Below are 17,231 nucleotides of genomic sequence, written 5' to 3' on the forward strand. Positions count from 1 at the left end.
TCACTACAGTTCAGGTGAGGGTCATTAGGGGGGATTGGAGTTGGACGGCTCATGGCAGGGGGAGTAGGAGGGCGATTTCTAGGTCGAATAGGACGAACAGGATGGCTACTGAGGAAGAATCGGACTGAGAATGGTAATCGAGCAGATCCAAGTGGGTCGAATCCACATTCGTACGGTGAGAGTTTCTCTGAGTCGGGGTTTATTTGGGCGAGTCAGAAGTTTAATGCGGTTAGGGCGGCGCTTAGGATTGATGATAGGGCGAATATGAACATGAGTGCGTTCATTGCTCTCCTCTGGGTTTATACCAGATTCTAGAGATTGGAAGTCAATTGTAATTAATATACTAGAAGAGCAAGATCCTCATCAGTAGATGGTTATGTAGAGGAATAGTCAGATGACGTCTACGAAGTGTCAGTATCAGGCTGCTGCCTCGAATCCGAAGTGGTGGTCTGATGTAAAGTGGAACTTGATCAGTCGGAAGAGGCAGACGGTCAGGAAGGAGGATCCGATGATTACGTGGAGTCCGTGGAATCCAGTGGCAACGAAGAAGGTAGATCCGTAGACGCTATCGGCGATTGAGAATGGGGCTTCGTGGTATTCTATTGCTTGTAGGGCTGTGAAGTAGAATCCCAGGAGGATCGTTAGGGTTAGGGCGTGGATGGCGTGTTTTCGGTTTCCTTCTGTGATGCTGTGATGGGCTCACGTTACGGTAACGCCTGAGGCTAGTAGGATGGCTGTGTTTAGTAGGGGGACTTCTATCGGGTTGAGTGGTTTAATTCCTGTTGGGGGTCATTGGCCTCCTAGTTCTGGGGTTGGGGCCAGGCTCGAGTGGAAGAACGCTCAGAAGAACCCTAAGAAGAAGAATGCTTCGGATGTGATGAAAAGGATTATGCCGTATCGTAGGCCTTTTTGGACTGTGGGAGTGTGATGGCCTTGGAAGGTGCTTTCTCGTACAATGTCTCGTCATCATTGGAGTATTACTAGGAGTATTGAGATGAGGCCTAGGGTTAGTAGTATGGATGAGTTGTAGTGGAATCACATGATTAATCCTGAGGTTGTGAGTAGGGCGGCGGCTGCCCCGAAGATTGGTCAAGGGCTTGGGTCAACTATGTGGTATGAGTGTGCTTGGTGTGCCATTAGATGTTTTCTTGTAAGTATAGGCTTAGAAGGAGCACGAAGACGTAGGCCTGGATTATGGCTACTGCTACTTCTAGGATGGTTAGGAGTAGTAGGATGATTATTGTTAGGATGGATACTGCAGGAAGGGTGGGTATTAATGCAATGGAGGCTGTAGAGATGAGTTGGATGAGTAAGTGTCCTGCTGTAAGGTTGGCTGTAAGGCGGACTCCGAGGGCTAGGGGGCGGATTAGTAGGCTGGTTGTTTCGATCAGGATTAGTGCGGGGATTAGGGGTGTAGGGGTACCTTCGGGTAATAGGTGGGCTAAAGAGGCTGATGGTTGGTTTCGTAGGCCTGTTAGTAGTGTGGCGAGCCATAGTGGGAAGGCTAGGGCTATGTTCATAGATAGTTGGGTGGTTGGGGTGAATGTATATGGAAGGAGGCCTAGAAGGTTGATTGTAAGAAGTATGATTATTAGGGATGTAAATATTATGGCTCATTTGTGGCCATTTTTGTTGAGTGACCATTTTGTTGAGTGTGGTCACTTTGACCACATTCAGTTAATGTTACCTCCACCCTCCGGGTTAAATGGGGCTATTGGATGAATGCTCGTTGGACATAGCACAAAACAACAAATCATTAAGCGCAACCCCTGCGCTTCACAAACTAAACCAGTAAACTTTCGCTAACCACCATGTAGCATAAACCTTCATCGCCCAATCCCAGCAAACTACCTCTAAAACTCCATTAATCATCCCTTCCATGACATCATCGGAACGATGTATATATACACACAAACACATACAAAATAACTTAAACTTATTAGAGAAACTCCAGTACTAAAAATAGTAAACACAAGCAATAATTTCATATACTTCACTCTCACTCACCACTCAACTATCAGCTAACCACACCCCCGTCCACATAGCTTAACACAAAGCATGGCACTGAAGTTGCCAAGATGGCATAAAACATGCCTGCGGACAAAAGACTTAGTCCTAACCTTACGGTTGGTTTTTGCTAAATATATACATGCAAGTATCCGCGCCCCAGTGTAAACGCCCTCGACCACCTACCCCCATACAGGCCTTGAGGAGCGGGTATCAGGCACACCCAAGTAGTAGCCCAAGACGCCTCGCTAAGCCACGCCCCCACGGGTATTCAGCAGTAATTAACATTAAGCAATGAGTGCAAACTTGACTTAGTTATAGCAACAGCCTAACTTCAAGGGTTGGTAAATCTTGTGCCAGCCACCGCGGTCATACAAGAAACCCAAATCAACCGTCCTATTGACACGGCGTAAAGAGTGGTAAAATGCCTATCCTAGCTAACTAAGATCAAAATGCAACTGAGCTGTCATAAGCCCAAGATGCACCTAAACACACCATTAAGATGATCTTAGGAACTAACGACTGATTTAAACCCACGAAAGCCAGGGCCCAAACTGGGATTAGATACCCCACTATGCCTGGCCCTAAATCTTGATACTTACTTTACCGAAGTATCCGCCAGAGAACTACGAGCACAAACGCTTAAAACTCTAAGGACTTGGCGGTGCCCCAAACCCACCTAGAGGAGCCTGTTCTACAATCGATAATCCCCGATTAACCCAACCACCCCTTGCCAACACAGCCTACATACCGCCGTCGCCAGCCCACCTCGAATGAGAGCACAACAGTGGACACAATAGCACCCCGCTAATAAGACAGGTCAAGGTATAGCCTATGGAGTGGAAGAAATGGGCTACATTCCCTATTCATAGGGCACACGGAAAGAAGCGTGAAACCACTTCTGGAAGGCGGATTTAGCAGTAAAGTGGGACAATAGAGCCTACTTTAAGCCGGCCCTGGGGCACGTACATACCGCCCGTCACCCTCCTCAAAAGCCACATCCCACATAACTAATACCATAAATACGCTGAAGATGAGGTAAGTCGTAACAAGGTAAGTGTACCGGAAGGTGTACTTAGAATATCAAGACGTAGCTATAACACCAAAGCACTCAGCTTACACCTGAAAGATATCTACTAGACCGGATCGTCTTGAAGCCCCCCCTCTAGCTCAACCACACAAATAGTACACCAAAACTAAAGAATTTACTAAACTAATTAAACTAAAGCATTTTACAGTCTTAGTATAGGCGATAGAAAAGACACTTAGACGCGATAGAGACCCCAGTACCGTAAGGGAAAGATGAAATAGCAGTGAAACAATCAAAGCGACAGACAGCAAAGATCAACCCTTGTACCTTTTGCATCATGGTTTAGCGAGAACAACCAAGCAAAGTGAACTAAAGTTTGCCCCCCCGAAACCCAAGCGAGCTACTTTCAAGCAGTTAAAGAGAGCGAACCCGTCTCTGTTGCAAAAGAGTGGGATGACTTGTCAGTAGAGGTGAAAAGCCAACCGAGCTGGGTGATAGCTGGTTACCTGTGAAACGAATCTAAGTTCCCCCTTAATCCTCCCTACCGGACATCCTGAACCCTAATGAGATGATTAAGAGCTATTTAATGGAGGGACAGCTCCATTAAAAAAGGACACAACCTCGACTAGCGGATAATTCTTACTACTGATCCTACCGTGGGCCCTAAAGCAGCCATCAAAAAAGAGTGCGTCAAAGCTCCACCACCTAAAAATACCAAAATAAGATGATTCCCTTATCACAAACAGGTCAACCTATGAATATAGGAGAATTAATGCTAAAATAAGTAACTCAGGGCCACACCCCTCTAACGGCGCAAGCTTACATAGAAACATTATTAACAGACCTAGACAGATACAAAAACCCCTACAAGACCACGTATTAACTAACCCTGTTAACCCGACTCAGGAGCGCCTATAAGAGCGATTAAAATCTGTGAAAGGAACTCGGCAAATTAATAAGGCCCGACTGTTTACCAAAAACATAGCCTTCAGCAAATTAAACAAGTATTGAAGGTGATGCCTGCCCGGTGACTTAGGTTTAACGGCCGCGGTATCCTAACCGTGCAAAGGTAGCGCAATCAATTGTCCCATAAATCGAGACTTGTATGAATGGCTAAACGAGGTCTTAACTGTCTCTCACAGATAATCAGTGAAATTGATCTCCCCGTGCAAAAGCGGGGATGTGAACATAAGACGAGAAGACCCTGTGGAACTTAAAAATCAACGACCACCGCGAATCCTCAATCAACCCCACTGGGGCCACTACCATCGCAGAGCCTGGTCGATATTTTTCGGTTGGGGCGACCTTGGAGGAGAACAAATCCTCCAAAAACAAGACCATACCTCTTTACCTAGAGCTACCCCTCAAAGTGCTAACAGTGACCAGACCCAATATAATTGATTAATGGACCAAGCTACCCCAGGGATAACAGCGCAATCCCCCTCAAGAGCCCATATCGACAGGGGGGTTTACGACCTCGATGTTGGATCAGGACATCCTAATGGTGCAGCCGCTATTAAGGGTTCGTTTGTTCAACGATTAACAGTCCTACGTGATCTGAGTTCAGACCGGAGCAATCCAGGTCGGTTTCTATCTATGACACACTCTCCCCAGTACGAAAGGACCGGGAAAGTGGGGCCAATACCACAAGCACGCCCCCCCCCCTCTAAGCAGTGAAACCAACTAAACCGTGAAGAGGGCCTTCCCCCACCACTTTCAATCCTAGAAAAGGACCAGCTAGAGTGGCAGAGCCCGGCAAGTGCAGAAGGCTTAAGCCCTTTCCCCAGAGGTTCAAATCCTCTCCCTAGCTTCACCCATGATTCAAATAACAACACTAAGCTGCCTCGTTATATCCCTCCTATACATCATCCCAATCCTGATTGCCGTAGCCTTCCTAACCCTAGTAGAACGGAAAATCCTAAGCTACATACAATCCCGCAAAGGCCCTAACGTTGTCGGGCCTTTTGGCCTACTTCAACCATTTGCGGACGGACTGAAACTATTTACCAAAGAGCCCATCCGACCCTCTACCTCTTCCCCACTTCTATTCATTCTGATACCAATACTAGCCCTTGTCCTAGCCCTCACCACTTGAGCACCACTACCACTCCCATTTCCCCTAGCAGATCTAAACCTCGGCGTTCTCTTCCTAATAGCCATGTCAAGCCTAGCCGTCTACTCAGTCCTATGATCAGGCTGAGCCTCGAACTCAAAATACGCACTAATCGGAGCCCTACGGGCAGTAGCACAGACCATTTCATACGAAGTGACACTGGCCATAATCCTGCTATCAATAATCATACTAAGCGGAAGCTACACACTCAGCTCCTTTGCCGTCGCACAGGAGCCTCTATACTTCATTTTCTCCTCATGACCCCTAGCAATAATATGATACGTATCCACCCTAGCAGAGACAAACCGAGCTCCTTTTGACCTCACAGAGGGTGAATCTGAGCTAGTCTCAGGGTTTAACGTTGAATACGCCGCAGGACCCTTCGCCTTATTCTTCCTAGCTGAATATGCGAACATTATGCTAATAAATACACTTACAGCCATCATATTCCTAAACCCAAGCGCCCTAGGGCCACCCACAGAACTATTCCCCGTCATCCTAGCCACAAAAGTCCTCCTACTATCTTCTGGTTTCTTATGGGTCCGAGCTTCATACCCACGATTCCGATATGACCAACTAATGCACCTACTATGAAAAAACTTCCTACCCCTCACACTAGCTCTGTGCCTCTGACACATCAGCATACCTATCTGCTATGCAGGCCTACCTCCTTACATAAGGAAATGTGCCTGAACTACAAAGGGTCACTATGATAAAGTGAACATAGAGGTATAACAGCCCTCTCATTTCCTGTTGACCTTAGAAAAGTAGGAATTGAACCCACACAAGAGAAATCAAAATTCTCCATACTTCCCTTATATTATTTTCTAGTAGAGTCAGCTAATCAAGCTATCGGGCCCATACCCCGAAAATGATGGTTTAACCCCCTCCTCTACTAATGAACCCTTACGCGACCCCAATCATAACCTTCAGCCTCATCTTGGGCACCACAATCACAATTTCCAGCAACCACTGAGTTCTGGCCTGGACAGGACTGGAGATCAACGCACTAGCCATCATTCCCCTAATTGCCAAATCCCACCACCCACGAGCAGTAGAAGCCGCAACGAAATACTTCCTAACCCAAGCAGCTGCTTCCGCCCTGGTCCTATTCTCTAGCATAACCAATGCCTGAGTCACCGGCCAATGAGACATCACACAAATAAACCACCCAACCTCCTGTCTACTACTGACAGCAGCAATCGCTATTAAACTGGGCCTAGTGCCATTTCACTTCTGATTCCCAGAAGTACTACAAGGATCGCCACTAATAACAGCCCTGCTACTCTCGACCCTCATAAAATTCCCCCCACTAACCCTGCTCCTACTAACATCCAAATCCCTCGACCCAGCTCTACTCACCGCCATGGCCCTAGCCTCAACAGCACTAGGAGGCTGAATAGGACTGAACCAAACACAAACACGCAAAATCCTAGCCTTCTCGTCCATCTCCCACTTAGGCTGAATCGCCATCATCCTAGTTTACAGCCCCATATTGGCCTTACTTACCTTCTACCTATACACAATCATAACATCAGCCGTATTCCTAGCCCTTAACAAAATCAAAGCCCTTAACCTATCCATGATCACAACCTCATGAACAAAAACCCCAGTGCTAAACGCCACCCTAATACTAGTACTTTTATCCCTAGCAGGCCTCCCCCCATTAACAGGCTTTATACCAAAGTGACTTATCATCCAAGAACTAACTAAACAGGAAATAACACCAGCAGCCATGGCAATTGCCATGCTATCACTGCTCAGCCTCTTCTTCTACCTACGCCTCGCATACCACTCAACAATTACCCTTCCCCCCAACTCCTCTAACCACATAAAACAATGATACACTAGCAAAGCCCCAAGCACACCCACTGCGGTCCTTGCCTCACTATCAATCCTCTTACTTCCCCTGTCCCCAATAATACATGCCATTGTCTAGAAACTTAGGATAACACCCCAAACCGAAGGCCTTCAAAGCCTTAAATAAGAGTTAAACCCTCTTAGTTTCTGCACATTAAGACTTACAGAATATTAACCTGTATCTTCTGAATGCAAGTCAGACGCTTTAATTAAGCTAAAGCCTCCCTAGACAGATGGGCTTCGATCCCACAAAACTCTAGTTAACAGCTAAATGCCTAAACCAATTGGCTTCTGCCTACAAAGACCCTGACGCACCCTAGTGCGCATCGATGAGCTTGCAACTCAACATGAATTTCACTACAGAGCCGATAAGAAGAGGAATTAAACCTCTGTAAAAAGGACTACAGCCTAACGCTTCAACACTCAGCCATCTTACCCGTCACCTTCATCAACCGATGACTATTTTCCACTAACCATAAGGATATTGGCACCCTGTACCTCATCTTCGGGGCATGAGCAGGAATAGTCGGCACCGCACTCAGCCTATTAATCCGCGCAGAACTAGGACAACCAGGAACTCTCCTAGGCGACGACCAAATTTACAATGTAATCGTTACCGCTCACGCCTTTGTAATAATCTTCTTTATAGTCATACCCATCATGATCGGAGGATTCGGCAACTGAGTAGTCCCCCTCATAATCGGTGCCCCCGACATAGCATTCCCGCGAATAAACAACATAAGCTTTTGACTCCTCCCCCCATCATTCCTCCTACTACTAGTCTCATCCACTGTAGAAGCTGGCGCCGGCACAGGCTGAACTGTCTACCCTCCCCTAGCAGGTAACCTTGCCCACGCCGGAGCTTCAGTAGACCTGGCTATCTTCTCACTCCACTTAGCCGGTATCTCCTCCATCCTTGGGGCCATCAACTTTATCACCACAGCCATCAACATAAAACCCCCCGCACTCTCACAATACCAAACCCCACTATTTGTCTGATCCGTACTAATTACCGCCATCCTACTCCTTCTATCACTCCCCGTACTCGCCGCCGGTATTACAATATTACTAACTGATCGAAACCTAAACACCACATTCTTCGACCCCGCTGGAGGAGGAGACCCAATCCTGTACCAACACCTATTCTGATTCTTCGGACACCCAGAAGTCTATATTCTGATCCTACCGGGGTTCGGAATCATCTCACACGTAGTCACGTACTACTCAGGCAAAAAGGAGCCCTTCGGCTACATGGGAATAGTCTGAGCCATACTATCCATCGGCTTCCTAGGATTCATCGTCTGAGCTCACCACATGTTTACAGTAGGAATAGACGTTGATACCCGAGCCTACTTTACATCAGCCACTATAATCATTGCCATCCCTACCGGAATCAAAGTATTTAGCTGACTAGCCACCCTGCACGGAGGAACAATCAAATGAGACCCCCCCCAATACTATGAGCTCTAGGATTTATCTTCCTATTTACCATCGGAGGATTAACAGGAATCGTTCTTGCAAACTCTTCCCTAGACATCGCCCTGCACGACACGTACTACGTAGTTGCCCACTTCCACTACGTCCTATCCATAGGCGCCGTCTTTGCCATTCTAGCAGGATTTACTCACTGATTCCCACTACTCACTGGGTTTACCCTACACCAAACATGAGCAAAAGCCCACTTCGGGGTAATATTTACAGGAGTAAACCTAACGTTCTTCCCCCAGCACTTCCTAGGCCTAGCAGGAATACCCCGACGATACTCGGACTATCCCGACGCCTACACACTATGAAACACCATTTCCTCCATCGGCTCCCTAATCTCAATAGTAGCCGTAATCATACTAATATTCATCATCTGAGAAGCCTTTTCGGCCAAACGAAAAGTCCTACAACCAGAACTAACTACCACAAACGTTGAATGAATCCACGGCTGCCCTCCCCCATACCATACTTTCGAGGAACCGGCCTTCGTCCAAGTACAAGAAAGGAAGGAATCGAACCCTCACATGCTGGTTTCAAGCCAACTGCATTAACCGCTCATGCTTCTTTCTTATGAGACGTTAGTAAACCAATTACATAGCCTTGTCAAGACTAAATCACAGGTAAAAATCCTGTACATCTCATGTGGCCAACCACTCCCAACTAGGATTCCAAGACGCCTCATCACCCATCATAGAAGAACTCGTTGAATTCCACGACCACGCCCTAATCGTTGCCCTAGCTATCTGCAGCCTAGTTCTCTACCTTTTAGCCCACATACTAACAGAAAAACTCTCGTCCAATGCTGTAGACGCCCAAGAAGTAGAGCTGATCTGGACAATCCTACCTGCTATCGTCCTGGTACTCCTCGCCCTCCCATCCCTACAAATCCTCTACATAATGGACAAAATCGATGAACCAGACCTCACCCTAAAAGCCATCGGCCACCAATGATACTGAAGCTACGAATACACAGACTTCAAAGACCTATCATTCGACTCTTACATAGTGCCCACCCCAGACTTACCCAACGGCCACTTCCGACTGCTAGAAGTTGACCACCGCGTAGTTATCCCAATAGAATCCCCCATCCGCGTGATCATTACTGCAGGAGACGTACTCCACTCCTGAGCAGTCCCAACGCTCGGAGTTAAAACAGACGCAATCCCAGGCCGACTAAACCAAACTTCATTCATTACCACCCGGCCTGGGATTTTTTACGGACAATGCTCAGAAATTTGCGGGGCTAATCACAGCTACATACCCATTGTAGTAGAATCAACCCCACTCCCACATTTCGAGGCCTGATTGTCCCTTCTATCATCATCCTAATCATTAAGAAGCTATGCAACAGCACTAGCCTTTTAAGCTAGCCAAAGAGGGACTTCCCCCTCCTTAATGATATGCCACAGCTTAACCCTGCACCATGATTTTCAATCATAATTATAACCTGATTAACCCTAGCACTCCTCATCCAACCAAAACTACTAGCCTTCACCACAACCAACCCCCCATCAAATAAGACCTCCCTCACTACCAAACCCACACCATGATCCTGACCATGAACCTAAGCTTCTTTGACCAATTTTCCAGCCCCAATCTATTTGGCATCCCCTTAATCCTACTATCCCTACTCTTCCCAGCCCTACTATTCCCGTCCCCAAACAACCGATGAATCAACAACCGCCTTTCTACTATCCAAACATGACTCCTTCACCTAATCACAAAACAACTAATAGTCCCACTCAACAAAAATGGCCACAAATGAGCCATAATATTTACATCCCTAATAATCATACTTCTTACAATCAACCTTCTAGGCCTCCTTCCATATACATTCACCCCAACCACCCAACTATCTATGAACATAGCCCTAGCCTTCCCACTATGGCTCGCCACACTACTAACAGTCATGTTTAACCATGTACGTGCCCCAGGGCCGGCTTAAAGTAGGCTCTATTGTCCCACTTTACTGCTAAATCCGCCTTCCAGAAGTGGTTTCACGCTTCTTTCCGTGTGCCCTATGAATAGGGAATGTAGCCCATTTCTTCCACTCCATAGGCTATACCTTGACCTGTCTTATTAGCGGGGTGCTATTGTGTCCACTGTTGTGCTCTCATTCGAGGTGGGCTGGCGACGGCGGTATGTAGGCTGTGTTGGCAAGGGGTGGTTGGGTTAATCGGGGATTATCGATTGTAGAACAGGCTCCTCTAGGTGGGTTTGGGGCACCGCCAAGTCCTTAGAGTTTTAAGCGTTTGTGCTCGTAGTTCTCTGGCGGATACTTCGGTAAAGTAAGTATCAAGATTTAGGGCCAGGCATAGTGGGGTATCTAATCCCAGTTTGGGCCCTGGCTTTCGTGGGTTTAAATCAGTCGTTAGTTCCTAAGATCATCTTAATGGTGTGTTTAGGTGCATCTTGGGCTTATGACAGCTCAGTTGCATTTTGATCTTAGTTAGCTAGGATAGGCATTTTACCACTCTTTACGCCGTGTCAATAGGACGGTTGATTTGGGTTTCTTGTATGACCGCGGTGGCTGGCACAAGATTTACCAACCCTTGAAGTTAGGCTGTTGCTATAACTAAGTCAAGTTTGCACTCATTGCTTAATGTTAATTACTGCTGAATACCCGTGGGGGCGTGGCTTAGCGAGGCGTCTTGGGCTACTACTTGGGTGTGCCTGATACCCGCTCCTCAAGGCCTGTATGGGGGTAGGTGGTCGAGGGCGTTTACACTGGGGCGCGGATACTTGCATGTATATATTTAGCAAAAACCAACCGTAAGGTTAGGACTAAGTCTTTTGTCCGCAGGCATGTTTTATGCCATCTTGGCAACTTCAGTGCCATGCTTTGTGTTAAGCTATGTGGACGGGGGTGTGGTTAGCTGATAGTTGAGTGGTGAGTGAGAGTGAAGTATATGAAATTATTGCTTGTGTTTACTATTTTTAGTACTGGAGTTTCTCTAATAAGTTTAAGTTATTTTGTATGTGTTTGTGTGTATATATACATCGTTCCGATGATGTCATGGAAGGGATGATTAATGGAGTTTTAGAGGTAGTTTGCTGGGATTGGGCGATGAAGGTTTATGCTACATGGTGGTTAGCGAAAGTTTACTGGTTTAGTTTGTGAAGCGCAGGGGTTGCGCTTAATGATTTGTTGTTTTGTGCTATGTCCAACGAGCATTCATCCAATAGCCCCATTTAACCCGGAGGGTGGAGGTAACATTAACTGAATGTGGTCAAAGTGCATCAGTGTCAGGATGATTCCCCATATACGCCAACCGTCTCATCGAGGGACCCTTGAAATATAGGATAGGCCGTGAGGCAGGTGTGTCCAGGCTTAGATTGTGGGACCCCCGAGATCACTGGGAATAGCCACCTGTGAGGTAACCCCGGAAAAAATAAGAGGAACCAGAGGCGCCAAAAAGCTGGAACATGCCGCGATTACGCATTGAGAAGGTGAAAGTACTCACAGATGCCACTTTGAAGGGCAAGGAGGGGTGAGTGAACCCAATGGATGGCCCTGACCGAGGAACCAGAGGCGCAAAAATGTGAGGAGGGCGAGGGGTTTAGGGGGAACGTATGGGCCTGAAGCTAGTCATACCGGACATTATGTGCAACGGGTTGCTGATTTCACGTGAGGAGTACGATTAATAAATCCGTCTGATACGAACTGCATGAGATATGTGGTGGAGAGTTGTTGTTGGAGCATGTCCTGTGAGCATTCATTAAAATGGGGTCTTGTTATGCGCTTGAGTGGAGTTGTATTGGGTGTTGTGGGGTATGGTCCTAGAACATTCATGCCGGGTGGTTTGGTAGGAGTGTGGTTAAGGGTTTAATGGCCGTGTACATGTATGGGTTTAGCACCTGCTTATAAGATAGTCCGTATATAATGTATATTACTGGTACTATAGTATGTATGTATATGGGGTATATAAATTTATGCACGAATATGCATAACCAAATACCCCCGCCTCGGGGGGGGGGGGGGGGGGGGTTAAGCATAATGGCATAGATGGGGTAGAATTATTGGGGGCTTGCGGTTAGTTCCTGTAGTTGAGAACAATGGCGGCTTTTCGAGCCGCAGGCCTCGGGTAGTGTCCGGGCAGGAATAATGACTTATTTTATGTTTTTTTTAGGGATTTGCTTTGCGGTGGGTGTTTTGGGTGTGGCGTCGAATCCTTCGCCATATTATGGGGTTGTTGGTTTGGTGTTAGCGTCTGTGGCGGGGTGCGGGTGGTTGCTGGGCCTTGGGGTTTCGTTCGTGGCTTTAGTGCTGTTTATGGTGTATTTGGGGGGTATGCTGGTGGTGTTTGTTTATTCAGTAGCTTTAGCAGCGGAGCCTTTCCCTGGGGCTTGGGGGGATTGACGGGTGATTGGATGTGCAGTAGCGTTTGTGGCAATTGTTTTTGGGGGGTTGGTGTTTGGGGGGTTTATGGGGGCTTGGAAGTTCGGGGTTTCTACTGTGAATAATGTTGGGGTGTTTGTTGTTCGGTCGGATTTTAGTGGAGTTTCCATGTTTTATTCACATGGGGCAGGGATGTTTTTAGTGGCGGGTTGGGGGCTGTTGTTGACTTTATTTGTTGTATTGGAGCTTGTGCGGGGGTTGTCGCGGGGTGCTATTCGGGCGGTTTAGGGGTTAGGGTCAGAGAATAGTTTATTGAAAATGCCAGCTTTGGGAGCTGGAGATAAAGGTTTGAGTCCTTTTTTTCTGAGTTTGGGGTACTCTAAGAAGTGGTAAGTCTTCAATCTTTGGTTTACAAGACCAATGTTTTTATAAACTATTAGAGTATTTAGCAGTTGAGTATTTTGTTTTCTAGGGCGCTTGCGGCGGGGAGGAGAAATAGGGGGATAGTGAAGTAGGCGATTGAAGCGAGTTGGCCGATGATGATGAATGGGTGTTCGACGGGTTGGCTTCCTACTCATGTTAGGACGAGGAGGTCGGCGACTAGTACTCAGAATAGGAGCTGGGAGAGTGGTCGGAATGTTATTGCTCGTTGTTTTGATTTGTGCAGGAATGGGATTAGGAATAGGATCAGTACGGAGGCGGCCAGTGCTAATACGCCTCCTAGTTTATTTGGGATTGAACGTAGGATGGCGTAGGCGAATAGGAAGTATCATTCTGGCTTGATGTGTGGTGGGGTTACTAGTGGGTTTGCTGGGGTGAAGTTTTCTGGGTCTCCCAGGAGGTTAACCGCTCATGCTTCTTTCTTATGAGACGTTAGTAAACCAATTACATAGCCTTGTCAAGACTAAATCACAGGTAAAAATCCTGTACATCTCATGTGGCCAACCACTCCCAACTAGGATTCCAAGACGCCTCATCACCCATCATAGAAGAACTCGTTGAATTCCACGACCACGCCCTAATCGTTGCCCTAGCTATCTGCAGCCTAGTTCTCTACCTTTTAGCCCACATACTAACAGAAAAACTCTCGTCCAATGCTGTAGACGCCCAAGAAGTAGAGCTGATCTGGACAATCCTACCTGCTATCGTCCTGGTACTCCTCGCCCTCCCATCCCTACAAATCCTCTACATAATGGACAAAATCGACGAACCAGACCTCACCCTAAAAGCCATCGGCCACCAATGATACTGAAGCTACGAATACACAGACTTCAAAGACCTATCATTCGACTCCTACATAGTGCCCACCCCAGACTTACCCAACGGCCACTTCCGACTGCTAGAAGTTGACCACCGCGTAGTTATCCCAATAGAATCCCCCATCCGCGTGATCATTACTGCAGGAGACGTACTCCACTCCTGAGCAGTCCCAACGCTCGGAGTTAAAACAGACGCAATCCCAGGCCGACTAAACCAAACTTCATTCATTACCACCCGGCCTGGGATTTTTTACGGACAATGCTCAGAAATTTGCGGGGCTAATCACAGCTACATACCCATTGTAGTAGAATCAACCCCACTCCCACATTTCGAGGCCTGATCGTCCCTTCTATCATCATCCTAATCATTAAGAAGCTATGCAACAGCACTAGCCTTTTAAGCTAGCCAAAGAGGGACTTCCCCCTCCTTAATGATATGCCACAGCTTAACCCCGCACCATGATTTTCAATCATAATTATAACCTGATTAACCCTAGCACTCCTCATCCAACCAAAACTACTAGCCTTCACCACAACCAACCCCCCATCAAATAAGACCTCCCTCACTACCAAACCCACACCATGATCCTGACCATGAACCTAAGCTTCTTTGACCAATTTTCCAGCCCCAATCTATTTGGCATCCCCTTAATCCTACTATCCCTACTCTTCCCAGCCCTACTATTCCCGTCCCCAAACAACCGATGAATCAACAACCGCCTTTCTACTATCCAAACATGACTCCTTCACCTAATCACAAAACAACTAATAGTCCCACTCAACAAAAATGGCCACAAATGAGCCATAATATTTACATCCCTAATAATCATACTTCTTACAATCAACCTTCTAGGCCTCCTTCCATATACATTCACCCCAACCACCCAACTATCTATGAACATAGCCCTAGCCTTCCCACTATGGCTCGCCACACTACTAACAGTCATGTTTAACCATGTACGTGCCCCAGGGCCGGCTTAAAGTAGGCTCTATTGTCCCACTTTACTGCTAAATCCGCCTTCCAGAAGTGGTTTCACGCTTCTTTCCGTGTGCCCTATGAATAGGGAATGTAGCCCATTTCTTCCACTCCATAGGCTATACCTTGACCTGTCTTATTAGCGGGGTGCTATTGTGTCCACTGTTGTGCTCTCATTCGAGGTGGGCTGGCGACGGCGGTATGTAGGCTGTGTTGGCAAGGGGTGGTTGGGTTAATCGGGGATTATCGATTGTAGAACAGGCTCCTCTAGGTGGGTTTGGGGCACCGCCAAGTCCTTAGAGTTTTAAGCGTTTGTGCTCGTAGTTCTCTGGCGGATACTTCGGTAAAGTAAGTATCAAGATTTAGGGCCAGGCATAGTGGGGTATCTAATCCCAGTTTGGGCCCTGGCTTTCGTGGGTTTAAATCAGTCGTTAGTTCCTAAGATCATCTTAATGGTGTGTTTAGGTGCATCTTGGGCTTATGACAGCTCAGTTGCATTTTGATCTTAGTTAGCTAGGATAGGCATTTTACCACTCTTTACGCCGTGTCAATAGGACGGTTGATTTGGGTTTCTTGTATGACCGCGGTGGCTGGCACAAGATTTACCAACCCCTGAAGTTAGGCTGTTGCTATAACTAAGTCAAGTTTGCACTCATTGCTTAATGTTAATTACTGCTGAATACCCGTGGGGGCGTGGCTTAGCGAGGCGTCTTGGGCTACTACTTGGGTGTGCCTGATACCCGCTCCTCAAGGCCTGTATGGGGGTAGGTGGTCGAGGGCGTTTACACTGGGGCGCGGATACTTGCATGTATATATTTAGCAAAAACCAACCGTAAGGTTAGGACTAAGTCTTTTGTCCGCAGGCATGTTTTATGCCATCTTGGCAACTTCAGTGCCATGCTTTGTGTTAAGCTATGTGGACGGGGGTGTGGTTAGCTGATAGTTGAGTGGTGAGTGAGAGTGAAGTATATGAAATTATTGCTTGTGTTTACTATTTTTAGTACTGGAGTTTCTCTAAGTCCTAGGACTAGGAGGAAATGGTGTTTCATAGTGTGTAGGCGTCGGGATAGTCCGAGTATCGTCGGGGTATTCCTGCTAGGCCTAGGAAGTGCTGGGGGAAGAACGTTAGGTTTACTCCTGTAAATATTACCCCGAAGTGGGCTTTTGCTCATGTTTGGTGTAGGGTAAACCCAGTGAGTAGTGGGAATCAGTGAGTAAATCCTGCTAGAATGGCAAAGACGGCGCCTATGGATAGGACGTAGTGGAAGTGGGCAACTACGTAGTACGTGTCGTGCAGGGCGATGTCTAGGGAAGAGTTTGCAAGAACGATTCCTGTTAATCCTCCGATGGTAAATAGGAAGATAAATCCTAGAGCTCATAGTATTGGGGGGGGTCTCATTTGATTGTTCCTCCGTGCAGGGTGGCTAGTCAGCTAAATACTTTGATTCCGGTAGGGATGGCAATGATTATAGTGGCTGATGTAAAGTAGGCTCGGGTATCAACGTCTATTCCTACTGTAAACATGTGGTGAGCTCAGACGATGAATCCTAGGAAGCCGATGGATAGTATGGCTCAGACTACTCCCATGTAGCCGAAGGGCTCCTTTTTGCCTGAGTAGTATGTGACTACGTGTGAGATGATTCCGAACCCCGGTAGGATCAGAATATAGACTTCTGGGTGTCCGAAGAATCAGAATAGGTGTTGGTACAGGATTGGGTCTCCTCCTCCAGCGGGGTCGAAGAATGTGGTGTTTAGGTTTCGATCAGTTAGTAATATTGTAATACCGGCGGCGAGTACGGGGAGTGATAGAAGGAGTAGGATGGCGGTAATTAGTACGGATCAGACAAATAGTGGGGTTTGGTATTGTGAGAGTGCGGGGGGTTTTATGTTGATGGCTGTGGTGATAAAGTTGATGGCCCCAAGGATGGAGGAGATACCGGCTAAGTGGAGTGAGAAGATAGCCAGGTCTACTGAAGCTCCGGCGTGGGCAAGGTCACCTGCTAGGGGAGGGTAGACAGTTCAGCCTGTGCCGGCGCCAGCTTCTACAGTGGATGAGGCTAGTAGGAGGAGGAATGATGGGGGGAGGAGTCAAAAGCTTATGTTGTTTATTCGCGGGAATGCTATGTCGGGGGCACCGATTATGAGGGGGACTAATCAGTTGC

At 47.2% G+C, this 17,231-nt stretch overlaps 2 long non-coding RNA genes across 2 annotated transcripts in view; one reads left to right on the top strand and one right to left on the bottom strand.

The window, feature by feature from the left end:
• Nucleotides 1-353: 353 nt before the first annotated feature.
• LOC310901946 overlaps nt 354-17,231 on the bottom strand; it is a 160,802-nt gene continuing 143,924 nt past the window's right edge. Inside the window, exon 4 of the long non-coding RNA XR_014586325.1 lies at nt 354-7,034. This is a non-coding gene — a long non-coding RNA (uncharacterized lncRNA). The remainder of the gene's footprint in view (nt 7,035-17,231) is intronic.
• On the top strand, nt 1,363-11,687 carry LOC310901948. Its single transcript, XR_014586327.1, has 2 exons — nt 1,363-1,469; nt 10,313-11,687. It is a non-coding gene; the product is annotated as an uncharacterized lncRNA (long non-coding RNA).

The sequence above is a fragment of the Anser anser genome (genome assembly GCF_964211835.1).
Source record: "Anser anser genome assembly, chromosome: 6".
Lineage (NCBI taxonomy): Eukaryota > Metazoa > Chordata > Aves > Anseriformes > Anatidae > Anser > Anser anser.